The sequence below is a fragment of the Bubalus kerabau genome, chromosome 20 (genome assembly GCF_029407905.1).
Source record: "Bubalus kerabau isolate K-KA32 ecotype Philippines breed swamp buffalo chromosome 20, PCC_UOA_SB_1v2, whole genome shotgun sequence".
In the NCBI taxonomy this organism is placed as follows: domain Eukaryota; kingdom Metazoa; phylum Chordata; class Mammalia; order Artiodactyla; family Bovidae; genus Bubalus; species Bubalus kerabau.
Window position 1 is genome coordinate 31,023,960 of NC_073643.1, and position 27,563 is coordinate 31,051,522.

The 27,563-nt window shown below is 48.0% G+C and overlaps 1 long non-coding RNA gene across 3 annotated transcripts in view; it reads left to right on the forward strand.

Moving 5' to 3' along the window:
* Nucleotides 1-503: 503 nt before the first annotated feature.
* The window catches only part of LOC129634988 (uncharacterized), a 370,413-nt gene continuing 343,353 nt past the window's right edge, over nt 504-27,563 (forward strand). For 2 of the 3 annotated variants that reach the window (XR_008706043.1, XR_008706042.1), the window contains exons 1-2: nt 504-649; nt 7,217-7,285. This is a non-coding gene — a long non-coding RNA (uncharacterized LOC129634988). Of the gene's footprint in view, nt 650-7,216; nt 7,286-15,350; nt 15,727-27,563 lie in introns of those variants that run through there. The other variant, XR_008706044.1, reaches the window with a different exon arrangement.

A 27,563-nucleotide genomic window follows, 5' to 3' on the forward strand; every position in this document is an offset into this window, starting at 1 on the left:
CAGGGACAGTGCCAGTACCGAGAGCACATGAGAGTCATGAGAATTCGGTGCAGTATTGCAGGCGATGTGGCCCAGGATGACTGGTGGGTCAGTGTCAGAGGTCAATCTTTCCAAATCCCTCTCCCATCTTCCCGGTCCCATCGCATCTAGTGCCTTCCCAGAGCAACAGCAAAGAGGCAACTGCTTTTGAACCTGGGGCTGCTCTTTGAAGAGCTGGTGTAGGGACTGGGACAAGGGAGTCCGGGTCAGGCCTGAGCCTGCTGTGTGGTCTTGGGAAAGTGAACCATCCCTGCTGAGCCTGGAGGGGAAGCCGGCTGACTGCAGAAGGGGAAATGAGATAAAGGAGGTCAAGCCCTCACTGCTTCCTGTCTCCCTGGGAATCCCTAAAAACATTCCCCAGCCTCCTCCTCCACCCTCATCTCTCTCCCAGGGCTTAATTGGGCAGCTGTAGTCACTCGGCACTTAACCTTCTCCCCATCTGCCCTCCAGGGAAAGAATTAATGTTAATCCCTGAGCACTGCTTCCTGGGCCGCATCAGGGAAGTGTGTGAGGAGCAGCGAGCCAGCCAGCCTGAGGCCTCCCAAGTAGCCCAGCCCAACTCCCTCCTCACATATCTTTGTCCTGGAGTCCTGGGGCCAGCCCTGCGGCCGTAAGCCACCTTCCTCTTTACCCCATCTTTGTCCCTCTAGCCTGGCACTTTTCGATGGAAATATAATGTGAGTCGCCTAAATAATTTTCCAGGATTTGCCTGGTGGTCCAATGTTTAAGACTTCACCTTCCAGTGTTGGGAGTGGGGGTTGGGGGGGGGTGTGGGTTTGATCCTTGGCTGAAGAGCTAAGATCCCACATGCCTCATGGCCAAACAACCAAAATATAAAACAGAAGCAATATGGTAACAAATTAAGTAAAGCCTTAAAAAATGGCCCACATCAAAAAAAAAAAAAAAAAAAAACCTTAAAAAAATAATTTTCAATTTTCTGGTAGAAACAGATAAAATTTTAATAACTCACTCTCTTTAACCCAGAGTATTCCAAATGGGATCTTTTCAACATAGAATCAATATGCACAATCATTAGCAAGATATTTTGTGTTCTTTCACACCTAGTAAGCCTTGCAAATGTAGTGTCCATTGTATGTTTTACATCATATCTCAATTCAGACACTAAGTTTTTCTGAGAATACTCGATCTGTATTTTTGACTTCACAAAATGTGTAGTTGAAAAGGGAAGTTCACCTCCCTAAGTTGTTTCAGACCCAGAGAAAAGTTTTCGAGTAACTGAATCAAGTATCTGATCTTGGGTGGCCTCGGCCTGCAACGGCTTGGAGTGAGGCTTGGGTTCCCAGCCAGAGATTGGGCTGGGCCTTGGTGGTGAGAGTACCAGATCCTAGCCGCTAGACCAGAGGTCAGTGACAAGGGCTCTGGCCCTTCAACTATGCAGAAAAGAATTTCCACAAAGACGGAAAGTAGTGAAGCAAGTGAACTTTATTAAGAGGAGAAGAGTATAGTATGTGTGACTAGACACAGAGGCGCACTCAGAGGGAGAGTCCTTGAGTTACACCCTCATGGCAGTTTGAATTACGTATATGGAGTATTTCTTCCTGATTTCCTTTGGCCAATCATTTTGATTTGCCTGGTTCAGAGTTTCTATTCGGTATATCTCAGGATCCTCCCATGTGTGTGCATGCATCTCTTAGCCAAGATGGATTTTACTGGAAAGGCATAAGGGTAGTCTGGCATTAGTTAACATCACTCCTGTTTGACCTCCAAGGAGCCTTTCTGCCTATGCGTGGATGGGGAGGTCTCCTGACTTTGGGAACAAGAAATATGTGGTCTTCCCTTAATTGTCTTGCTGTTCTGTCTTGGAGTTTTGGTCCATAGGCAATGAATCTCCAATTGCTTTACCTTGGTGGGTTTGGAGGGCAGTGGTGCCCATCTACTTCCTGCCTCATATCTATTTTTCAGTTTAAATGTAAATTAATTAAAATTAAATAACAGGAACAATTCAGTTCACTACACTAGTATCATATTGCCAAGGTTCACGAGTGGCCTGTGGTCACCAAATTGGAACCTGCAGCTCTGGCCTTTGCCTCCAAAACTTAAAACTGCTCCTCAGTGGACCTCCCCGAAAGGCATGTGAAGCAATAGAACTAGAGGAGATGGGAACTCTGCCTCCATTTGCTGTGTGACATCGTGTGAGTGGCTAGACCTCTCTAAGGCTTTTTCCAACCATCAAACTCTTTTTTCAAAGAAACCGAGTGCCTGCAACTCACCATGCTCTGTTTTTGGCTCTGGGAGTGGCCGGGAAAGAACACACAGTTCTCCCAGCACGTTTCTGGGCTGGGAAATGGTGTTAATAATGATGACAGTTAATACCAGTTAGTTGACTTACTATGTGCCAGGTGCTGCTGGACACTCTCAACATGCACCATCTCCTTGAGCCTCATGGTCATTTTGTGGGGCAGGTGCTCTGTCAGCACAAGTGGGAAAACTGAGCTGCACAGAGCAGTTACGAAACTTGCCCAAGGTTGGTCAGCCAGGGTCACTCAGCCGTGTCTGACTCTTTGTGACCCCAGGGACTATACAGTCCATGGAATTCTCCAGGCCAGACTACTGGAGTGGGTAGCTGTTCCCTTCTCAAGGGATCTTCCCAACCCAGGGGTCGAACCCAGGTCTGCTGCATTGCAGGCAGATTCTTTACCAACTGAGCCACGAGGGAAGCCCAAGAATACTGGAGGGGGTAGCCTATCCCTTCTCCAGTGAATCTTCCCAACCCAGAAATTGAACCCGGGTCTCCTGCATGGCAGGTGGATTCTTTACCATCTGAGCTATCAGGGAAGCCCAGGAAGGGGCATCACTAGGGTTTGAACCCAGGCTGTTTTGCCTCTAATCAATAGAGCGGCAATGGTGAGTGCTGGGAAGGAAAACAAGGCAAAAAAACGAAAGAGTTGTTATTTTAGATCAAGAGGATAGAAGCTGCCCTTCTCCAGGGTGACCAGACGCTCCCTAACACCCCTAACCTGGCAGCTCGTCAAGGGCTGATCCCACCCCTGGCTTTGCAGGGTAAAAGGAGGCCCCAAGGCAGAGAGTCAAGTCTTTGAGGTGGTTCCTGGCTCACATATGCCCCACAGCGCTGAGGGGTTGGGCTGCTGGGCTGCCAAGCACAGCGGGGCCCTGCCAGGCAGGGGTGTCACTCAGGCTGGGAGCCAGTGGCCAGCAGCTGCTGGGCTGAGCCAGGCTTGTGCCAGGGACTGCAGTCCAGAGAGTGGCCCGGCTTGTACTGAGCACATTTTCTTTACTGGTGTGGCCTTCTTTCCCTGATTCAGCTTAGTTCCCTCCCCTCCCCCACTTCTCTCCCTTGCTCTTACTCCTTGCTTCTCATCCATTCATCCCTCCATCCACCCGCTGAGGACTTGCTCAGATGGTAAAGAAGCTGCCTGCCAATGCAAGAGACATTGGTTCGATCCCTGGGTTGAGAAGATCCCCTGGAGAGGAAAATGGCAGCCTACTCCAGTATTCTTGCCTGGGAAGTCCCATGGACAGAAGAGCCTGGCAGGCTGTATAGTCCATGGGGTCGCAAAGAGTTGGACATGATTTAGCAACTGAACTAAAGCAATACATGGGAGGTGCAGGCAGACAAACAAGACTGGAAGCCAGGGAGTGGCTGCAGTAGCTCAGGGAGACAGTATCGTTTGAGAAAAGAAGGGACTGAACATTTGACACTGGGTTGGGTGTTTGGATTAAGAGCAAGGAGATTCCTGGGTTCTTGTCTGGTGCTTACTGGCCTGTGAGTTTACTTCTCTTCTCTGGGCATCAGACTCGCCATCTATATAACACTGGACTTTTATAAGATCAGTTATATTCCACTGCCCCTCCAAGCCCAAGATTCCAGGAAGTCCTTTTGTGGCCACGCAGCAGCTGAGGAGGTGTTGATTGACTCTGGCTTGAGACTGTTACCACCACATCAACCACAGGAGCTCCACCTCGATTTGTTTTGAACTTTGGCCTTCTAAGTTGTGATTTAAAGAAAGGGCTCCATGACTCAAGAGGGGCTGATGGGGAGATGACCTCTCATGTCCCATCTGGCAGAAGGTAGAGTCACACCCAGATGGGTGTTTCCCTGATGCTAGAAAAATGATGTCTCCATGAGTTAGAGGGAATTGACAACAACAGACCTTCCAGCAATAATCAGTGCAGACTCCAGATCCAGGAGACTCATGATCCCTGCACCCAGGATGTCCCTGTGGACTCATCTGGAGGATTAGCATCGCCAGCCCCAGCACTCCAGGGATCACAAATGAGATTCAGCTCTAGAGACACTTGCCTGGAGGTTGCCTGGAGCTGCACTGAGAAGGATTCTGAGGAATCCTTCTCAGTGCGGCTCCAGCTGTCTCAATGAGGATAAAGTGCTGACTGATTGGCAGTGTCTGCCCTGAGTGGAAGATGAGTGGTAGTGGTATGTGTGCCATATATCTCTAGCTTTGATCTATCTTTGCTCTTAACCAGGACATGAAGTCTTTCATCCCTTTCCTAGTCCCTGGCTGCTCTATTGAGCTTTCTCTTCCTTCTACTCCTCTTGCTGTTGAGTACTTCAAAGGTTCATCCTGGCCCGCTTCCCAGTGGACCAGTCACTTCAGGAAACGAATGGGCTGCTCTCTGGAGGAAGCCAGATCACTCAATGAGTTCCCATTTCTCCAGAATTAGGAGGTTAGTCATGCTGACCAGAGGCAGTGGGTGGGCTCATGGCCAGGGAAGTGCAAGACTTCTTTCCTGAGACCCAGGGCGTGGGCCTTTCTTCTGAAGAGATTCAAGGCTGTGTTCAGGAGTCTCTTAACACTAACCTTGATCCTGCTTGCTGTGTTGTAATGGGGGCCTGCCAGCACTCCTGGTGAGAATGAAGGCAGGAGTAAAAATTGGGCACTCCATTTCATCTCAGGAAATTCAAAACACACCATTATCTTTAACATTTTTAAAAAGTAATCTTGAAGAAGATGCTAAAAGATGATGCTGTGAAAGTGCTGCACTCAATATGCCAGCAAATTTGGAAAACTCAGCAGTGGCCACAGGACTGCAAAAGGTCCGTTTTCATTCCAATCCCAAAGAAAGGCAATGCTAAAGAATGCTCAAACTACCGCACAATTGCACTCATCTCACATGCTAGCAAAGTAATTCTCAAAATTCTCCAAGCCAGGCTTCAACAGTATGTGAGCCATGAACTTCCAGATGTTCAAGCTGAGTTTAGAAAAGGCAGAGGAACCAGAGATCAAATTGCCAACATCTGTTGGATCATCAAAAAAGCGAAAGAGTTTCAGAAAAACATCTACTTCTGCTTTAGTGACTATGCCAAAGCCTTTGACTGTGTGGATCACCACAAACTGTGGAAAATTCTGAAAGAGATGGGAATACCAGACCACCTGACCTGCCTCTTTAGAAATCTGTATGCAGGTCAGGAAGCAACAGTTAGAACTGGACATGGAACAACAGACTGGTTCCAAATCGGGAAAGGAGTACATCAAGGTTGTATATTGTCACGCTGCTTATTTAACTTATATGCAGAATACATCATGAGAAATGCTGGACTGGATGAAGCAGAAGCTGGAATCAAGATTGCCAGAAGAAATATCAATAACCTCAGATATGCAGATGACACCACCCTTATGGGAGAAAGCAAAGAAGAACTAAAGAGCCTCTTGATGAAAGTGAAAGAGGAGAGTGAAAAAGTTGGCTTAAAACTCAACATTCAGGAAACTAAGATCATGGCATCCAGTCCCATCACTTCATAGCAAATAGATGGGGAAACAATGGAAACAGTGAGAGACTTTATTTTCTTGGTCTCCAGAATCACTGCAGATGTTGACTGCAGCCATGAAATTAAAAGATGCTTGCTCTTTGGAAGAAAAGCTGTGACCAACCTAGAAAACATAATAAAAAGCAGAGATATTACTTTGCCAACAAAGGTCCGGTTAGTCAAGGCTATGGTTTTGCCAGTAGTCGTGTATGGATGTGAGAGTTGGACTATAAAGAAAGCTGAGTGCTGAAGAATTGATGTTTTGACCTGTGGTGTTGGAGAAGACTCTTGAGAATTCCTTGGACTGCTAGGAGATCAAACCAGTCAATCTTCAAGGAAATCAGTCCTAAATATTTATTAAAAGGACTGATGCTAAAGCTAAAACTTCAATACTTTGGCCACCTGATGTGAAGAACTGACTCATTGGAAAAGACCCTGATGCTGGGAAAGATCGAAGGCAGGAGGAGGAGGGGATGACAGAGGATGAGATGGTTGGATGGCATCACCGACTCAATGGACATGAGTTTGAGCAAGCTCCGGGAGTTGGTGAAGGACAGGGAATCCTGGTGTGCTGCAGTGCATGGGATCGCAGAGTTAGACACGACTGAGTGGCTGAACTGAACTGAACTGGATCTTGATTACATAAGTAAACCATACTCACTCTGTGTGCTGTGCGTGCTGAGTCACTTCAGTCATGTTCACTCTGTGTGACCCTATGGACTACAGCCCACCAGGCTCCTCTGTCCATGGGATTTCCCAGGCAAGAATACTGGAGTGGGTTGCCATGCCCTCTTCCAGGCCCAGGGGTCGAACCCTTGTCTCTTATATCTACCTGCATTGTCAGGCGAGTTCTGTACCACTAGCACCACCTAATCTTGATTTAAAAGGTAAACTGTACTTATTGTAGAAAGGCTGAAAAACATGAATAAGCAAAAGGAAGGAAATACAACTACCTATCATCCTAATGTCGAGAGAAAAGTACTGTTTCAGCAAGTTGGTGTGTTGGGCACTGGTCCATCAGAGTCTGGGGTGGCTGGGTTGGGACCCCTGCTGGACCAGGCATTAACCCTCTAGCTGCCGGTCATGGGAAGGCCTAAGGTCCAGCTGGTTGGGGCCAGGGCCAGTGGGGTGGCAAGTGATCTTTGAGGCTCAGGCAACAACCTCGATCAACCAGACTCAGAATAGTTTAATTTTAACAACTTGAGCTGGTCCTTTCCAGATGACCATCAGTGGTACCCATCCTCACTCCTCCAGAAGTGTGATTGGACCTGTCGGCTAGGGGTGGACCTGGGCTCTGGGGGGTGATTGGCGAGCAGAGTTGGGAGTCCACTTCCAGCCCAATGTTTCTTCCAGCTGTTATTGCTCCCGGAGTGTGAGCTGGGCCACACACACTCCCTTATCTTTTAAAATTAGTAATATTTCCCCCAACAGGGACCAAGGACTTCCCTAGAAGAGAAGAAAAGAAATCAAAGATTCTGGTCTTCATCTTGGGACTCAAAGGTAAAAACCAGCTTCTATCAAGGGTAGCTAGTCAGAAAGGACCACAGAATTCTAGATTCCTATAAGGGAAGAGAGAGTCTGGACAGACCAGAGGTCGGCCCCCAGGCACCCGGAGCTGGAGGTGAGGATTCTTGCAAGTGTGGTTTTAGGTGGATACCAGAACCCATTGTCACTGAGTGGGGACCCCACAGGACAGGGGGTGCGTGAATGCCGAGGCTCCTACACTCTGAAGCTCAGGCAGCATGGCTGTGGGCCCTTCTCGACTTTAGGAGCCTTCACACCCTGATCTGAAAGGGCAGGTCTCCCTAGGTGTGAGGTCCCAGCAAAATCTGCTCAGGGACGAGCTGCAGAGTGCAGTCCAGGGACTGGACTCTCCACCTCTATGGGTGGCAAAGATGCTCAGGACTCATTTGACAAGTAGTTTAACTTAGTGGTTTGTGAAAGTTGGGCTTCCCTGGTGGTTCAGGTGGTAAAGAATCTGCCTGCAATGCAGGAGACCCAGGTTTGATTCTGGAGTGAGACTGCTTGGGCTTAAATCCAATACCTAATGCTTACTAGTTGTGTGACTTTGGGCAAGTGGCTTAACCTCTCTGTTCCTCAGTCTTTTCACCTGTAAAGGGGGAAATGCATAGTACCTATTTTAAGGAGTTGTGGTGATGAACTAACATATGTGATTTCATACATAACTGGTTGTTAAAATTAATTGTTGGCTCATGCATCCCTAGGTGGTTTTGAAAATGCAGCATTTGAGAAAGGAAACCCTGGGAAAAGGTGGAAACTCTTTAAAAAAAAAACAAAAAACACCTTATTTATTTTTATTGATTTGGCTATGCTGGGTCTTAGTTGCAGCCTGTGAGATTTTCAATCTTTGATGCGGCATGCAGGATTTATTTATTTATTTATTTTAGTTGTGGCGTGCAGGACCTTCTAGTGGCAGCATGCAGACTCTTAGTTGTGGCACATGGAGTCTACTGCCCCCCATCAAGGGTCGATTCCAGGCCCCTTGGATTGGGAGCATGGAGCATTAGCCACTGGACCACCAGGGAAGTTCCTAGAAATTCTTATTAGTTTGGAAAGGGGGTCTTTGCGCTATTGTGTTGTGGCAGGTGATTGTGACACCTTAAAATGTATCAGGATCATCCAGAAGTCTTGTTAGAACAGATTCCTGGGCCCTCCTGCCAGTAGGTCTAGGCAGGGGTTGCGAATCTGCATTTGTCACAAGCTCCCAGGTGACGCCCAGGCTGGAGGTCCACAGGCGATGCTTGGAGCAGCACTGGTTTTGAAGATGTTACCAGTGCCCTTCATTTGTTTTCCCTGGTGTGAAACCCATCACACGCCAGTTATTCCTCTCTTTTGACTAAAGTGGGATCTTACCTGACATTTGGTAACTTCACTGTAAACTTGATGGGGGCAGAGGCCATGACCCTTCTCCTCAATGTATATACAACATCTGAAATGTAGGAAGTGCCCAGTAAATATCTGTTGAAGGGAGGAAAGAAACATGCTCTCTGCACTCAACATCATTCTTGTGTACATTTTTCCTGTTAATAAATATTCTTCCCCAGCATTGTTTGGTTGGTTGCATAGTTTGCCCTTGTATGGATGTAAGTGGGAGAACAGACTGAGCTTGCTGGAACAAAAAGGGGTGATGCATTCTAAGAGGCAGAGTGCCTCAGTGCCTGGAACCAGGGCCGCGAAGCTGAGACCTACGTAATGATCCTGCCCTGTTTTCTCTCCTCTGCACCTCTGTGTGATGGTTTGGTTCCTTTCCTTTAACTTTGCTGCCACTTTGTCCACATGGCATCCAAAATGGCTGCCTTCATCTCCCAGTTTTGTTACAGCTCCTGCCATGGAGGGAGTCAGTCTGTCTGTCTGTCTGTCATTACTCTCTCTCCTAGTAACCCCAGCTGGGACTCTGATTGGCCCTTCTGAGGTTGGGTACTTATTCCTCATCCAACCAGGGAGAAGGGCCACATGGTTCCAGTATGGCTGCCAGGTGCCCCTGCAGTGAGCGGGTACAGTGAAATGGGTCATGGTCATCCCCAAATGATCCATTCCAGTTGCCTTTCATTCATCTCTTCATCTCTCTGCTTAAACCTGATTTCATTTTCAATCTGGTGACCAGGATTTGGTTTCTGTGGACTTTTCTGGGCTCAGAGCAGGGATTTGACTGACTTAACCCCATCTCCGATCCATTAGTGATAATGACCCATGGCAATATCCTAGGTTTGTCTGGCGTCTTTGAACATTTAATCCGTGCAGTGTGATTTGGGGGGAGGCAGGAGGTTTCATCCAATGAAGCCTGTTTAGCACCAGCAAGTCTGTTCATGATCTGAGGTGCAGCTGAAAAAATAAATATAATTAAAAAGATAAGTCAGGCCAGCATTCCCGGAGACTGTTTTACATGGGTACATAATGAATGCTAAGCTTAGTGCAGCCGTGCCAAAAAGCAAAATAAATTCTTGGAGTTGGTCTGTTTCCTGCCTGCAATACATTTGCTTGTTCCAAACAAATATATTTGTCAATACAACACAATTAGGAAGGCTGAGCCAATCAGACCATCAAATATCCAGAGAAGCAGATCGTGGCTTCCATACACTCTGCTGGATGGAGCCAAGGTCTGAAGGTATCATGACCAAATCAATTACGGCCCGGGCAAGCCTTGCATTCTTTGCCAGGACAAGCTTTCTCATCTTTCCTGGTTATTGAAACAATTCAACCTCTTTTTTCTTTTTTCTCAATGTTACTCATACCCCTGGAGACACCCTCCCCCATTTCCCCTGCCTGCCCCAATCTTTTAGGTTAATTTGCTTCCTTTTTTTTTTTTTTGCCAACAGCTAGAAACAACTGCTGACATACACCATTTTTAGAAGGGCCTGCCAAAATGGGACTAATAATGAGTTTTTATAATAATAGCTAACATTCGTGGCATAGATGCCAAGCTCTTGGCATTCATGGTTTCTCCTGATCCCCACAACAATCCTGGGATAGGTATTACTAGTTCCATTTTATAGATGAGGACACCGAAGCTCAGGGAGGCCAAATAGCTTGCCCAAGACCACACAGCTAGTGAGTAACTAAGCTGAGAAATTCAGACTCTAGTCTTGTTGATACTAGGGCTTGTATTAGGAGTTTTGATGTTAAGAGACATACAGCCCAACTCAACTTGGCTTCAAACAGTATGGGGATTGAATGGCCTTTGTGGATCGATAGCCTGGATGTGGGTTTCAGGCAAGGCTTAAACCAGCCATTTTGCCCAAGGACCTGGGTTTTCTCTGCCTGCCTTCATTCTTACCCTCAGTGCTCCTGGGTTTACAGTTTGCCGCTCTGAACTCTTCCCTCATGGTAGGAAGTAGCTGCAGCAGCTGCATCCTTTCAGTCCTCAGCCAGGGAAAGAAAGAACTTCCCCTCAGGGAGCTCCCATGGAAAAGAATGGAAATTCTGCTTGGCTTGAGCTAGGTGCCCATCCCTGAACCATCTTGCCTGGCTGAGGGATGACACTGGCCAATTGCTGCAGGCTGGAGGGGGTGTGGTGTCAATCTATAGGGGGAATGGTCTAAGTAAGTTAAGCAACCCACTTGGCACAGGCACTGACCAATCGGAACCAGAGTGACCACAAAGACCTGTAAACCATTTGCTATTGAAAGCAAGCTACTGGTGTACCAGCATTGGCATAATTTGGGAACCTGCTGGAAATGCAGAATCTTGGGACCTTTCTCTGATGTACTGAATCAGTACATCATTTTAACAACATTTTTGCATTTTAACTACATCTTTAAACCTTTAACAAGATTTGGCAAGTTGGGAGCTCTGATTTAGCAGAGTGGTATAGCAGATGGGCTAGGGTTTCCGAATCAAACATGTGGAGTCTCAATCCATGCTCCATCACTTAGCTGTCACTTAGCTGGGTGAATTCAGGCATGGGGTAATGCTACCAGCCTCATAAAATTGTTGAGGGGAATAAAAAGAATGCCTTTCGTAGCTTGCCTGTCATGCTGCTGCTGCTGCTGCTACGTCGCTTCAGTCGTGTCCGACTCTGTGCGACCCCATAGACGACAGCCCACCAGGCTCCCCCTTCCCTGAAATTCTCCAGGCAAGAACACTGGAGTGGGTTGCCATTTCCTTCTCCAATGCATGCAAGTGAAAAGTGAAAGTGAAGTCACTCAGTCGTGTCCGACTCTTCACGACCTCATGGACTGCAGCCTACCAGGCTTCTCTGTCCATGGGATTTTCCAGGCAAGAATACTGGAGTAGGGTGCCATCGCCTTCTCCGTGCCTGTCATGAAGTAGGCACTAAATAAGCATTTCTCCCCTTTCCCCACCCATAATGTTTTTAAATGAGAAAACTGACTCAGGTACCCATTTGCCCAAGACACAGAACTGGACCTCTGGTGCCCTGAGCACTAGAATGGGGCTTTGAAACCATCCTCAATACACCAGAAATTCTAAGCCCTGGCTGCCCATTGGAATCACCCGGGGTGTTTAAAACATCTCAGTGCCCAGGCATCACCTCAAAGCAACTCAGTCAGAATCTCTTTGGGGGAGACCCAGGCATCAGTACTTTTAAATTTCCTGGGCCGTTCCTATGGGCAGCCAAGGTGGAGAACCAGTGCTTCTCACTTTCTTGACTCCTAAATGAATTCTGCTGTCAGAAGGCTCTGCTTTGAAAGCTTCTGAGTGGCTGGCTGCAAACCCTCTGCTGGTGAAGGTTCTCCCGTCAAACACAGCACTGAGCTCTAGGAGGGCATGCGGTGGGGTTTGTGCTCCTGGTTCCAGCTCACATGCCCGACATTCAGCAAAGGTTCAGCTTTTAAGTCAGGGAGCAAGCAGGTTCAGACCCTTGGCCTTGATTCCATGAATGAAAAATGACAAGCATTGTAACAGTGAACCTAATAGTTAAGAGTGTGCTGGCTCTGTGACCTTGGACAGGTCCCTAACCTCTCTGGGCCTTGGTCTCCACATCTGTAAAAGAGATTGCTACTAGTGCCTGCCTTATTATGGGGATTCAGTACCTGGCACCACGGGAGTATGTTTTCACCTTGACCTTTAGGGCTGTTTGACCAGGGCAGTGCACACACAGCCCGCTGTACACAGTGGCTGTTGAGCCGAGGGCCCAGATGTCCTGTGGGATCCAAACGGAGTGGCTTCAGAGCCTACTTCTTTGGCCAGACTTCTTGGCCTGCTTCCTTGGCTGGCTCGTGCAGGCTGCCAATTGCAGGGTGCAGCCCTGGAGGATACTCGGTGACCTTTACTCCCAAGGCACACCAGCCTGTGGGGCTGGATGGGGAAGAATTTGGTGGGAACCTTGGGAGAGGGATGGGGAGCTACTGCAGGCACACTCTTCTACTTCTTGCACCCTGCTGAACTGGGCGGCTCAAGGCCCTATTCCTTCGGGCCCTGGCCTCTCCCTTTGGCATGGCCCTGGACTCAGTGGGCTTTAGGGACACCTAGAGCACTGGCCAGGCCAGAACTCTGCCGCGGGACCTGGGTTTCTTAGGAAAGACCTCAACTGGGGCGTTGCCCTCCCTGCTTCTGTCTCTTGCAGTCTGGAGTCTCTCATTCTCACTGTTCTTTGATGATCCTGGGCCCTGCTCTGAGTTCCCCTCGCTTGGTCTTTACTGTCCCTGTCTCTCTTTCTCTGCTGTCTTTCTTCTCTTATGTCTGACTCTGCCTTTCCATCTCTTTCCATTCTTATCTTTGTTTCTCTCTGTCTAGCCCTCTGTCTCAGGTCTGTCTGTCTCTCTCTGTCCATTTCTCTTTCCATCTTGCCTCACATCCACCCCATGTATTTCTGTCACCTCACAAACCCCGAAGCCCTCTGGTGCATTAATGCTGAGCCCCCCACCCCCTTTTGATTCAAGACCTGGGTGACTGTGGAAGGCAAAAGTTTCTATCCACACCAACCCCCACTCCACCCCGCCCTCTGGAGGCAGAGTTTTGAGAGGTGTGAATGAGGTAGAACCTGTGGAGTGCCTGGGGCTCATGAGTGTGCAGTAAACCTTAGCTCTTAGAGCTCCTTGAGTACAAGACTGTGTCTGGACTACCTTCAAATCACCAGCATTAGCCCAGAGTCTTCTCCACAGTTGATGTTTAGGAAATACTTATTTGCATGAATAGAGACAGCATGAAAGAAAACACAAGTACTTTCTATCAGGTAAAATATACTCATGACTCTTTGTGCCTGCTGGTACCTCTTTATAGATTTAGATGCTGAAATCTGTAGTTAATTCTTTAAACCTCATTTGCTTCTTTAATTCCCACCCTTCCCCCCACTCTCCTGAAACTTCATGTTCCAGAATATCCCAGAATGTGCCAAGCTGTTTTTATACTCTCGGTTCTCCCTGCTGACTCCTATTTATTCTTCACATTTCCTCTTGGATGTCCCACTCTTCAGGAAGTTTCCCCGACTGCCCAGCTGGGTTAGGGCTGCCGCTTGTGTTTTCCTATGGTAATCTGTGTGCAGAGCCTCTTGATCCTCTTCCCTCAAGATTCCCCTCTTCCCGTGGGACTGGCAGCTGCCTGAAGGAGGGGAACAGGCTTTCCTCATCCAGCCCCTGCTTCGCCCTGGGAGGGGCAGCTACCACATGCATCCTAAGTGCCTGCCCGTGTAGCTGTGGCCCTGCGCCCTCTCTCTGGATTTTAGCTGTCACAAGTCTGTCCTCTCCAGGCTAAAAAAGACCACTCGGAGCACAGGCAGTGAACACAGACCACTCTGGAAAGTCACTCCCAGGAGCGCCAAGCTGGCTGCTGCCTGCACAACAAGTTACCTGGCCTTCAGCTTCCACTTTTGACAAGTTGGTTCTCAGCCAGGCTGAGCCCCAGGCAGAAAAATAACTACCTGTTCAGACCGGTGCTTCACCCTCATTCTCCCCCTCCCCCATCCCTGCCACATTTTTTTCAATAGGAGGAAGGGAAATGCATGAATTATGAGCCCAGTGTGTGCTCACATGCATGTATTGGGTCACCAGGTCCTGCCCTTGAAATGTGCAATTCCAGGTGTAAATGAAACTCTCAGTCGTGCCCCTAGCTCTGTGCTCTGAGGGTGTTCATCACAGCGCGTCTGCCTGGAGTGGCTGCACGTTCCTCGGGGCCTTGCCAGGCTTGGAGGAAATCCTCTGGCTGCAGCCCCACCTTGCAGGGGGTGGGAGGACATCTGCCCATTGCCCCTCCAGCCCCCAGTGGCTGTGGAGGAGGGGCTGAGATAAAGCCACCAGCACGGGCAGGAGATTAAGGGCTGCTGTGTTTATCCTGGTCTCACAGTCTCCTGTTGCAGGGGCATTAATTAGCAAGCTGGGCGCTGGGGGAGCGTGTGCAGGGGCCACCCAGCCCTCCAGCCCATCAGGTCCCTGCCTGGGAGCCCTGGGGGCAGCTGTGACAAGAAGCAAAAGACAAAAGGGATCCTGGATTGTGGCCTGGAAACTGAGCTTTTTACAGAGGCTTAGGCATTGATGTTTTAACATTCAGGAGAATTAAATGCTTTCGTGATGACATAGCAGTGGCCAGAAGTCACTGCGCTTGCTGCGTTCCTGGCCCTCCGCTTATGACTTTTCACCTGCTGTCCTAATTACTCCTCCCTGTAGAATGTGCTTCGGGTGCTTTTCTGATTCCCAGGTTTCAAAATAAGGGGGCAAGCCTCACAGGGGGCCAGGAATGTGCCAGGTTCTCACAATAGTAAGCAGTGGAGGCGGCCCTTGAACTTGTATAGTCTGATTTGAGTGCCTACACTTTTACCCGCTGTTCCTTCCAACTAGTGTCAGTAACAGGGGACACCGCTGTTGAGAGACAACCTGCCTGATGTGGAACCAAGTACAGCTCCCAGCTCGGTGGCTTCCCAGCTGGGTGTCCTTGGGTGGCTCCTGGCACCCTTTAGAGCCTCACTGTCCTCATGTGTGACGCTGTGGTAGCGACACCTACCTTGCAGGCTACTGTTGGGATCAGAGGATATTACATGCACAAGGTATCTGCCCTGGGCTGAACTGGATCCCCGCCTCCCCCCAAAAGATGTGTTGAAGTGCTTATCCAGTGCCCCAGGATGTAACTGTATTTCAACACACGGTCATTGCAGATGTAACTGGTTGAACTCCTATGGAATAGGTGGATGCATAATGCAATGTAACTCATGCCCTTATCCTGGGGGAAGATTGGGTCTCAGAGACAGACACACACAGTTTGAAGACACAGAGAAGATGACCATGTGGAGACAGAGGCAGAGTTAGCTGCCACAAGCCAAGGAATGCCAAGAACTGCAGAGAAACATGAAGCTGCAAGAACCAGGAAAATGTTCTCCTCTAATTGGTAACGGACAGAGAAGCCTGGCCTGCTGCAGTCTGTGGGGTTGCAAAGCGTCAGAAACGACTGAGTGACTGAACTGAACTGAGGGACTTCTGAGGGAGCCTGGCTCAGCCGACACCTTGATTTTGGACTTCTAGTTTCCAGAACTGGGACACAATAAATTGCCGTTATTTGAAGCCACCTGGTTTTGGTGGTGGTGGCAGTAGTTAATAGAGCAGCTCTGCACAGCGGATACCAGCAGTGCCCGTCTATCTTCCCCAGGCTACCTCGGCGGTCGCCCACAGTTTGGTCACACAGCAAGGCTTTCACCTCTAGCACCAATGGTTCTCTGCCTGCAGGCTTTCCCTGAATGCAGAAGCCGGCCAAGCCAGGTCTGCAAGGGCCCAGGAATTAATGCTGCTGTGAGCAGCCTGCAATTAGCAGGGAGTCAGTGGACAGACGCTCTGATGTCTCGGCCCTGGGGGAGACAATTCTGAGGCCTGTGCTCCACGGTCTCATGGAGGCAACCAGTGGGGTGGTGGCCCCTCTGCCCACCATGGTGACCTGTCAATGCACCCTTTACTTAACCTCCCATCTTTCCTTCCTTCCTTCCTTTCCTACGGGTGTTTCCTGGGATCAGCCCCTAAACTGGCCCCTTGTGTCCAATGCCTCATCTCAGGTGTGCTTTGGGGAGATGCTAAAGATAGGTATAGAGTGGCAGCTGCTTTCTCCTCCTGATCATGGATGGAAGGTCAGATGTTGGCACCTTTGAGCTAAATGGACCAGTAGCTGGTCTTCAACTACTTTGGGAAACTTTGAAGACCTAGATGGCCCTCAAATACAGGTCCAGAATCTCAGGAAGAATACACACACACACACCACGTCTTCTTTATCCATTCATCTGTCAGTGGACATTCAGGTTGCTTCCATGTCTTGCCTGTTGTGACTAGTGCTGCTATAAACATAGAGGTGCAAGTGTCTGGTTTTGAATTACAGTCTTATCTGGATATATACCCAGGAGTAGAATTGCTGATCACATGGCAACTCTATTTTAGTGTTTTGAGGAACCTCCATACTGTTTTTCATCATGGCTGCACCAGTTTGCATTCCCATCAACAGCAACACTTGCGGTTTTCACCTTCTCTTGGAACCGTCAGACCCATGACATCCTTCTTGGGCCATGATGGGTGCTGATTGCTTATGTTATTTTGATACAAAAGCCCAGATGGGGATTACACTTCCTCTTTCTACCCCACTTTGCACTGTGCCACTGCTAAAAGAAAAGGAAGCCTTGGTCCTGGGCTTAGTGCATCAAATTCAGAAAAGAGGAGGGTTGGAAGTTGGGAGGGAGTCATTCTTAGAGAATCTTCATGTTTCCTACATTTGACTAAATAGAAATGATATCAAATAAGCTTTCAGCTGCTGTCAAATATGTATTTCCCTTACTTGATGCAGCAAAGATAAGCCACCATGGGTGTGCTGGGTGTCACAATAGAGTGGGCTCAGAAGTCATTGTTTTTGAACTCTTTCTGAAGCTGACAGAACTGCAGAAACACTGAAAATGCTTTCAGTTTCTAGATAGACTGGCAATTTAATAACAACACGCAGAAGGAAAACCAAAAGAAAGAATAGCTGACATGTTGAGAGCTTACTATCTGCCAGGCACTATACTCAAGCCCTTTTTCATTTATTATGTTGGGACTGTTAGGAATAGATTAAGTTTTCAGATGAGGCAACAGAGTGGGTGCAATTTGCTCAGGGCCACACGGTTGGGAAATGGCAGAGCCCTGAGTGCAACTTCAGAGCCTAGCTCTGAACTGTCACGTTGGAACACCTCCCAAGAAATACCACCTTAAATCCTCCCATCGATTTTAGGTCACCTCTTGATTTCCAAAATGTTACAAAATGAAGAAGCATGTGTCTTAGAGGTGAGGAAATATGGAAGCTCTCAGCACGTGGAGGAGCCCTGGGAAGGTTTCTATAACTCACCACCAACTGCCCCTCCCTCCTGGGAAGAAGGCAGGGCTGACACGTCTCAGGGGCTGATGGCTCCACAGAGGCAAATCCATCTCCATCTCCCTGTGAGGCTGACTCATGATGAATGCCAGTGTTAGGGGTTTGGATGGGACTGGACCCTGCTGTTCAGTGCAGAACTTTTCCTTGGGAGATACAGTCCCAGGCTCTGTGCTGCAGCTAAAACCCCAGAAAGGCTCATCGAGGGGCTGAATCACACTCCCCTCCTCTTTTAATTATTCATGGCCTGACACGCTGACTGGGAATACATCACTCAGAGTACATGGCTGGTAAGATTAAATATTAGAGGAAACTCTTAATTAATTTTTAATGCGTTCTTTAGAACAATTCTTCATACCTAACCACACACTGAAACTGAGTACTTAAAAGGGAAATTAACATTCAAGATCTCAAGGGCTTGTAGGTCCAGACAAGCCCCTATTTTGCTTACCTCTGAGCTACATATTGGAATGTGCCAGAGACGACATCCATGGCGCGGAAGTGGAATGACAGTATGTCCTGGTTTTATTGGGACAGTCCCAGGTTATGCCTGTCGTCCCAGTGTACTAACACTGCTCCCTTTTACTCCCCAAAGTGTTCCAGTTTGGATGTTAAATTATATGATCACCCTACTTCAAGGCCACTACTCTCCCTTCCCCTGCCAATGACAGGCATCACTAGTTGATCACGGCATCCAGTCCTTGATGATCCTCCAAGGCATTCTCAATACAATCTTCCAGGCAGCCTCTCTGGTGATTAAAGTTGACATCAAGATGGATCCTCTTTTTCCTTGCTGAGAAAGCAGTTTACATTAAGTGCTTATATTTTTATTTCATCTTTAAGTTCTCTATACAGGTCTTTAATGTTGTGACTTACTGTTTTTCAGTCAAAGCGCTATTATTATTTCATGTGGGGCAGTTAGCTGTAGGTAACTATCTCAGACATTTTTGGATATTTAATATATTTAATATTCTTGGGCTCATGGGCATTAAATGCCAATAGCACACTCTCTTCCACCCCACAAACCTGGTCATTGTGGCAATAAAAATATGCCCCCTGCCTATTTCCAGAACACCCCCATGGACACACTACTGTCCTGAATTGGAAATAAATATAAGTATTGAGAACTGTGCTAGTCCAAACATGTTGCTTTGGCTGCCTATTGCTGTGTAATAACACCCTTTTCTCACTCCCTTCCAAGGATTGTTGCTGTTTAGTCACTAAGTCGTGTCTGACTCTTTGCGACCCCATGGCCTGCAGCATGCTAGGCTTTCCTGTCCTTCACCCTCTCTTGGAGTTTGCTCAGATTCATGTCCATTGAGTCAGTGATGCCATTCAGCCATCTCATTCTCTGTTGCCTCCATCTCCTCCTGCCCTCAATCTTTCCCAACATCAGGGTCTTTTCCAGTGAGTCAGCTTTTTGCATCAGGTGGCCAAAATATTGGAGCTTCAGCTTCAGCATCAGTCCCTTCACTGAGTATTCAGGGTTGATTTCCTTTAGGATTGACTTGTTTGATCTCCTTGCAGTCCAAGGGACTCTCAAGAGTCTTCTCCAGCATCACAATTCAGAAGCATCAATTCTTGGCACGCAGCCTTCTTTATAGTCCAACTCTCGCATCCATACATGACCACTGGAAAACCATAGCTTTGACTAGATGGACCTTTGTTGGCTCTGATTTTTAATATGCTGTCTAGGTTTGTCATAGCTTTTCTTCCAAGGAGCAAGCGTCTTTTAATTTCATGGCTGCAGTCACTATCTGCAGTGATTTTGGAGCCCAAGAAAGTAAAATATGCCACTCTTTCCCCCATCTATTTGCCATGAAGTGATGAGACACGATCTTTGTTTTTTTAATGTTGAGTTTTAAGCCTACTTTTTCACTCTCCTCTTCCACTTTCATCAAGAGGCTCTTTAGTTCCTTTTCCTTTCTGCCATTAGAGTGGTATCATCTGCATATCTGAGGTTGTTGATGCTTCCCCCAAGAATCTTGATTCCAGCTTGTGATTCATCCAGCCCAGCATTTCACATGATGTACTCTGCATATAAGTTAAATAAGCAAGGTGACAATATACAGCCTTGACTTATTAATTAATACAGCCTTAATTCCAAGGATTAAGTGATTTAAAAACAACAATTTTAAAGGTTACTTTCCACTTACAGTTATTACAAAATATTGGCTATATTCCTCATGCTGTACAGTAGATCCTTGAGCCTATCTTATACCCGATCGCTGGGACCTCCCACTCTCCCATCCCTATATTGTCCTCCCCAACTAATAACCACTAAGTTGTTCTCTAGGTCTGTGAGTTTGCTTCTTTTTGTTATATTCACCAGTTTGCAATATTTTTTAGATTCCACATATAGGTGATATCTTATAGTATTTATCTTTCTCTGTCTGACTTATTTCACTTGGCACAATGCCCTCTTAGTCCATCAGGTTGCTGCAAGTGGCAAAACATGGGTTTTTTGGGTGGCTGAGTAGGATTTCATTGTATACTTGTGTAGCACAGCTTCTTCGTCCGTTCCGTTCTTTATCCATCTATCTGTTGATGAACACTTTGGTTGTTTCCGTATCGTGTCTGTTGTAAATAATGTTGCTATGAGTGTTCGGTGCATATACCTTTTCAAATTTGTGTTTTTGTTTTTTTCATATATATACCCAAGAGTTGTGTGGTAGTTCTACTTTTAGTTTTTTGAGAAACCTCCATAATGTTTTCTACAGTGACTGTACCAACTTATATTCCCACCAACAGTGTGGGAAAGTTCCCTTCTTTCCACATCCTCACCAATGTTTATTATCGTGTTCTTTTTCAGGATGGCCATTCTGAGTGTTATAAGGTGATATCTCATTGAGGTTTTGATCTGTATTTTCCTAATGATTAGTGACGCTGAGGATCTTATCACATGTCTGTTGGCCATTGGCATTTCTTCTTTGAAAAATATCTATTTAGTTCTTCTGCCCGTTTTTTAATCCGGTAGCTGTTGTTGTTGTTTTTTAATGTTGAGTTGTATGAGCTGTTTATATATGTTGGATATTAACCCCTTATTGGTCATATCATCTGCAAATATTTTCTCCCATTCACTAAGTGACTTTTCATTTTGTCCATGGTTTCCTTTGCTGTGCAAAAAAAGCTTTTAAGTTTAATTAGGTTAATTTTTTTAAAAAACTTTTGTTTCCTTTACTTTTTGAAGTGGATTCAAAAAAGTATTGCTTCAATTTATGTCAAATTATGCCTATGTTTTCCTCTAGGAGTTTTATAGCATCCAGTCTTACATTTAGATCGTTATTCCATTGTGAGTTTATTTTTGTATATCGTGTTAGAGAATTTTCTAATTGCCTTCTTTTACATGTGGCTGTCCTGGTTTCCCAGCACCGCTTAATGCAGACTACCTTTTCTCCATTGCATTTTCTTGCCTCCTTTGTCGTGGATTGATTTTAAGTCTGTAGACTGTAAGTCCATGGGTTTATTTCTGAACTTTCTATCCTGTTTCATTGATCTTTGTGTCTGTTTTTTTGTGCCAAAATTGTGCTGTTTTAATTGCTGTAACTTAGTAACAGTAGTTTTTTTTTTAATTTGGTCATAATTTTGTGATTTTGGTAAGGCTTGATGGGGTGGCTCGACTGAGCAACAGGCTCTTCCAAGAAAGTTCCCTCACAGAGCAGACAGACAGATTTTGGCTGTCAGCTGCAAGCCCAACTGGAGCTCCAGCTAATTTTAGTTCTTCCTGTGGGCCTCTCCATGAGGCTGCTTGGGCTTCCTCAGAGCATGGAGCCTGAGCTTCAAAGGGGAGGAAATAGAAGCTGCTGGTTCCCTTAAAGGTTAGACCTGGAACTGACCTATGGTCATTTATTCCATATTATATTGGTTAAAGCAGGCACCAGCCCAGCCCAGACTCAGGGGATGAAGAAACTGACCCTACTTCTTGAGGGGGCAGTAACAAAGGATGTTAATTCATTCCACATTCCTTCACATTATCTTGATCACATTATTATGATAGTCTTAAAAATTAGGTTGGGCAGATCCCATGAATTTCTTCACTTTGCTTATGCTGAAACTAAGATCCAGAGGCTTGGTGTGGCTTGGCTGTGGCAGGTAGGTAGTTCACAAGCTGTGGAACAAAGGGAAGGTCATGGCAAGTTCTGAAGCATTCCTGTGATTTCCCTGGAACCAGTATTGTGATAGGCAAACCAGATGGAGTCAGAGGGTGTCACTTGGGTGAGGACCATTTCTTGGAAGCTCTACCCTGACAGGGCTTTTGCTGTGTTAGACATGTCACTGGTGCCTGGGTTTCTGCACAGCCTCAGAGCCTCTGTCACCTACTCACGTGTGACCTGTTTATTGAGCATCACCAGGGGCCAGATGCTGTGCTAGACCTGGGGGATGGTGAGGTGTGTCCACAGTCTGCAGGGGAGGCAACAAGATTTAATTGCACACTCTGAGGGACAGTTACAGCAGTGAGGAATGCTGAGGGGAAGGTGCAGGCGCCATGGGCATACACAGGAAGGATGCTGACACGTCAGGACATCAGAGGAGTGTCCCTGAGGAAGTGACACTTCAGCTAAGATCTAAAGGATGGGAAACAAAAAGAGAGAGAGGGGGCTGGGGAAGAATGTTCAAGACAGCGCTACTCCATGCGCCATAGTTCGGGCTCTGCAAAAACAGTAAAGGAAGCCCGGAGGCGAAACCACAGCACGTGGAGTGAGAGAAGGCCGTGGAGGAAGGAAGTGAACGAAGGGGGCCAATGAAAGATGCTCTTCTGCTTGTTATTCTTGTGTGTTATTCTGAGAACAATGGGACCACATCTTGTTTGGAGAGATTGTTCCAACTATGATTCGGAGAAGGAATTGGGGGATGGAAGTGTGTGTGGAGAGAGCAGGGCCTCAGCCCCTCTGAGAAGGTGGCTGGAGAGCATGTCAGACATGCCGAAGGAGCTAGCCCTTCCCACTCCTCTCCATGAGGACCGCTCCCACCTCCACCTCTGCCGCATGGTTAGGGTGTGTTGATAAAGATGGTGGTGCTGCTCATAGTAAGGGCTCCTCATCCACAGGATCCTAGAGCAAGGGCCAGATGCCTGGGGCGCAGAACCGAGGGAGCCATTCCTTCCCTGTCTGTGCTGCGCACCCCTCAGAGTGAATGCCTCCCTTGCTCCCTCTCCTCCCGGCCCTGCCAGGAGGGTTTATCTCCAGCCTCACAGTGTATAGCAGGAAGCTGGGAAGGAGAAGGAGGGGGCAGCGTGCCCCTTCCTTGGAAGAGCGTGACCCATGACCGGACCTGTCGCTCCCCACACATCCTGCAGGCCAGGATGGAGTCACTGCCACTGCTGATGCCCAAGAAGCTATGCGTGTCCCCTTGATCCTGGGCAGCCTGGTGCCCGGACGATGTTCCGGAGTTCTGTGACCGTAGCAGGGGAATCAGATAGCCCTGCAGCATGGTCAGATTAGAGAGGCTTTATGGTGTGGAGGTTTAGGAAGGGAGGTGAGCTTCCAGGTTGTCCAGGCTGGATTCGCTGGCCAGTTCTGCCGGCTCCTGGCTGAGTGGCCTTGGGCAAGTTATTTAAGTGGCCTCCTCTCTTCATGTGTGAGATGAGGATTGGGGTCGAATTTTTTGCAGAGAGCACTAGAGAACGTGGATTCTGATTCCAGAAGCACAGGCTGAGAGAGCGAGCGAGAGAGAGCTGGCAGATCATTGCATATCAGCTCCCTGATTTTACAGATGAGGACCCTGGGTTGTGGGGGGCGGCGGGCTGGCCAAAGTAACCTACTGAGTGGAAGCTGGGGGCTGGAACCCCAGATCCAGGGTAGCCCCACTCTCCTGACCTCCTAGTGTCTTAGCCACTCCTTTGTGGCGTGGCTCCAACAGACCCATAATGAGGGACGGGGTGCTCTAGTGCACCACATTCCTGGGGGACGTGAGTGGGCTTCCGTCCTCTTTAGAGCTAGGAGGGGACAGGCTGGGGAGGAGCATCAGAAGGAGTTCTGCCTCCTCCGGCCCTCCCCCATCTCCTCTCCCCTTTCTTCCCATCCTCCCTCCCTCGTGTGTCCTTCTCTCTTTTCCTTCCCTGGCTCCATCTCCCCTCCCGTCTCTCCCTCCAGAGCACCTTCCTCTCCTGACTTCATTCTCTCCTTCCTGCTGCATTCCCCCCACCCCAAGTGCCCCTTGTCCCTCCCTGGCACAGGTGACATCTGAGGAAGGGCTTATGATGGAAAGCTCCCGATTTGGTGCTTTGGGCACAAAGGGTGCCCTGACTCGCCCGCCCGTGGCTTCCTCCCTGCTGTGTGTTGTTGGAGGCTCGGCTGGTAGGTGAGGCTCGCTGCCTCCCTGGCCCCGCAGCCTGGAGGACAGGTCCCGCCTGTCACAGCTCAGGCTCAGGCCCCAGGGTCCTGATGGGCCCCTTCTCTGGGCAACACTCCCCTTTTTTTCCCCCTTTCCATTCCCTCCCATTCCCTCTTGTCTCTTCATCCTGCATCTCACTCCCAGCACCTCTCTGCTGGGAATTCCATGCAGGGCAACTGAGGGTGTTGGCAAGGTGGGGAGGTTCATCCAGGCTCTGTCCTGGATCTCTTTTATGTTCACTGAGTCAATAAATACTGCAGATTCTCCTTGGCTTTTGCTTTGCATGCAGCACCTGGAGACGGTTCATCACAGAGCAAAGCCACCATCCCTTTCTGAGATGTTAGCCCTCCGTCCTCATGGCTTCCTCCCTTCTCCCCACCCTGCCTCCCTCCCTCCCTCCTTCATTTCTTCTTTCTTTGCTTTCTCTCACTTCTGCTCCCACTCCCATTCTCTTCTTCTGGCCTGTGACCTCAGATGCACTATGTAACCTTTGTCATGTGCCAGGTTTCTGGAGTCAGGGGCGGTGGCAGCGGTGAGATGGGTGGAAGGCGCACAGTAGGTCTGGGGTGAAATGGACAGAGCTAGAGCTTGGGGATCAGCCATGTAGGCATGGCAGGGTCCTGAAGCCACAGATTCACCTCCTCACATTCGTATTTATGCACCATTTCAAAGCAGCCCCTTCCGTTCTTTTCCCCACTCTCTCCTCTTTCCCCTCAGACAATGAATTATTTGCTTAAATGGCCTTGGCCGAGGGCTCACGTGACAACAGCATTCCATTAAAAATCTCTTTGCCTCGCTGGAGTGCAGTAAGAGACGTTTGTGGTAGATTTGAGGCGCGGGAGTTGGGGGGAGCACCGATTGTGAAAAGAAAAAGAAACAAAGTCCTTTTCTTCCCCGCTGAATGAGAAAATACTTTCAAGACTCAGTGTCAAATGGTTTCCTCACTTTCTCCCTCAGTGTTTTGCCAGAGACCCTGGCAATGAACCACTCTCTCTTTCCCGCTCTCTCTCGGGGTCACTATGGAGGCAGAGACGTTTCCTATTTGACTTGGGTTTAAAGGGTGGATGAGTCCAGAGGAAGCCCAGAGATCTGCAGAGGGTCTGTGCTTTTCTGTCTTAGAGCGTCTGCTTTGGGTGAAGAGGGTCTTCATTCAGTCAAGGGTCATCACTCTTGGAAACACAGAGGCAGGGAAGGAAATTCCCTCTGGGCCGGTCCCTGGGGGTAAGTGAGAGGGTCTGTTTCCTGGTGACTTGGCCGTTCCATCCTGACCCAGCCTGCCCTCCAGGTGGGCAAGACAGGCTGTGTTTCTGCTTCCAAACAACCAGGAGAAGAGAGACTTGTGACTTGAAGCCAGCTTGAGCTGGGCTGTGTCGCCTTGGCCAAGTTGCTTTCCCTCTCTGATTTCTATATCCTTAAGAAAAAGTTCAGAAAAAGCTTCCCAAACTTGGCAATGAGGCCATAGAAGGACGATGTGTCTTGTGCATGCCACACCAGACCACCAGCTGACAGCCCCATCCAAAGATTATCTAACTCTCTAGGGCTCCCGCCAAATCTGACTGCCGCCTGTTTTTGTAAATAAAGTTCCACTGGAACACAGCCACACCCATCCATTTATGGATCATGGCTCCTGCTTTCACTTGACAGCAAGGCAGCGTCCAGTAGTTGCAACAGAGACCAGATGGCCCACAAAGCTGAAAATTATTTACTGTCTGCCCCTTTATAGAGAAGGTTTGCTGACCCCTGCTCTAGGGGGATGTGGTGGTGTTTGATTTACTGTTTACTACTGATTCAGGTCCAGGCTCTGGAAAGTGTGATGCTAATTTGTGGAAGATTGATAACTTGTAAATGATTTTGATCCAGGGGTCATGAAAATGATTTCTGTCCAGTATAAAAGATACCCCCACAGAAAACGATTTTATTGACCTGCAGGACATCCATCATCTCCGTGTCTAGCTTGGCATTCTTTTTCCAGCATACTCTCTGTTCTTCCCTAACTTTGGTCCCTCCTATAAGACTTTGAACCGACTTTCCCATCCGGCTGGTTCCCCTGGTAATAGGTTAGAGAAATCCTTGCCCCATGCCCATTTTCTGTTTGTGTGAGAGTCAGGACCTTAACTTTTGGAAATTATTTTCTGACATGTGCGATGAGGGCATTGGACCAGATCAGTGGTTGCCAAACTGTGCTCTGGGGGACCACCAAGTGTCTTCAGAAGTCCCTGAGGGTAGATGCTAACGAGATAAGTAAAGGTCAGGCACCAGCGTCCCCTGCTTCTTCCCCAACCAAAGAAGCTCCACTTGTCAGCCTGCCTTGTATTTTGAGGCTTCCAGCATAAAATTCCTGGAGGAAAAGGAAAAAGCATGTTGCCACACACAAAAAATGAGTAAGTAAATAAAAAGTGTTGCAGCACTGGACGAAGTGATGGGAAGTTTCCAAGTTCCTGAGGACTGTGTGTGGAGCAAACTCAGCTATGCCAGGCCCGGGTAACTGCTGGGGGCTGCACATTCCTCCCGGTCTGTAACCAGCTCCTGGTCCATCTGTGGCCTGCGGCTGGAATGTGGGGTATTTATGCTCCTTCAGAGAGAGGCCTCCAGAGACCTGACGTGAATACCAACAATTTCCCCAGGTCTTAATGGGGCGGGGTGGGGTGGGGGGGTGGAAAGTGTGCCTTTTCTTCCTAATTGTGTTTCTTAAACTTTAGCAGAGTTGCACAAGGAGTGCTCTGTGGTGCCTGATTATCGACAGTTTCTCATGAGAACAGGAGGCATTTGTGCTGGCCAGAGACCTGCAGGGTTCACCAAGTGCTGTATAGATTGGTGCAGGCAGGTGTCTGGGATCCTGTGGGTCTGCTGCGGGTGCAGTGGAGATGGGAGGAGAGGAAACTGATCAGAGTTGTGTTCTGTGAGTTTCCTCTTTTATTTTGGAGCTTAGTTGTTCATTGCATCCTGATGGGAGGGAAGCCCCTCAGGGCTCAGCCACTGCCTTTCTGGAAGCAATTCCACCTTCTCCCTGGCTGGCTGGGGCTTCCTGGGAGTGGGGTCTGGTGGGAAAGCTTTGAACAGCTGTCGGAGTCTGAGCTATGCATATTGGGCTTAACTTGGGTTAGATGAGCCTGTTGTAAGAGCCTTTCTGTTCTTGCCAGGTTGATCTTTTTTCTCTTATGTAATCGAGGTGAAATGCACATAATAGAAATTGGGATGACATGGTGGCTCAGACTGTACAGAATCTGCCTGCAATGCAGGAGACATGGATTTGATCCCTGTGTCAAGAAGATCCCTTGGAGAAAGGAATGGCAACCCACTCCAGTATTCTTGCCTGGCAAATTCCATGGACAGAGGAGCCTGGCAGGCTATACAGTTGCAAAGAATTGGACATGACTGAGCAACTAACACTTTCACATAATAGAAAATTAACTGTTTTAAGTTATACAATTCATTGGCATTGAGTGCATTTATAATATTGTAAAACCACCTTTATCTAGTTCCGGAACATTCTTATCACTCTAAAAGTAAATATCCATTAAGTAATCATGTTCTATTCCCCTACCTCTCCAACCTGACCACAACCCCTGGTAACCACTAATCTGCTTCCTAACCCTATGGTTTTACCCGGATATTTCATACAAGTGGAATCATACCATATAAGACCTTTTGCTTCTGGCTT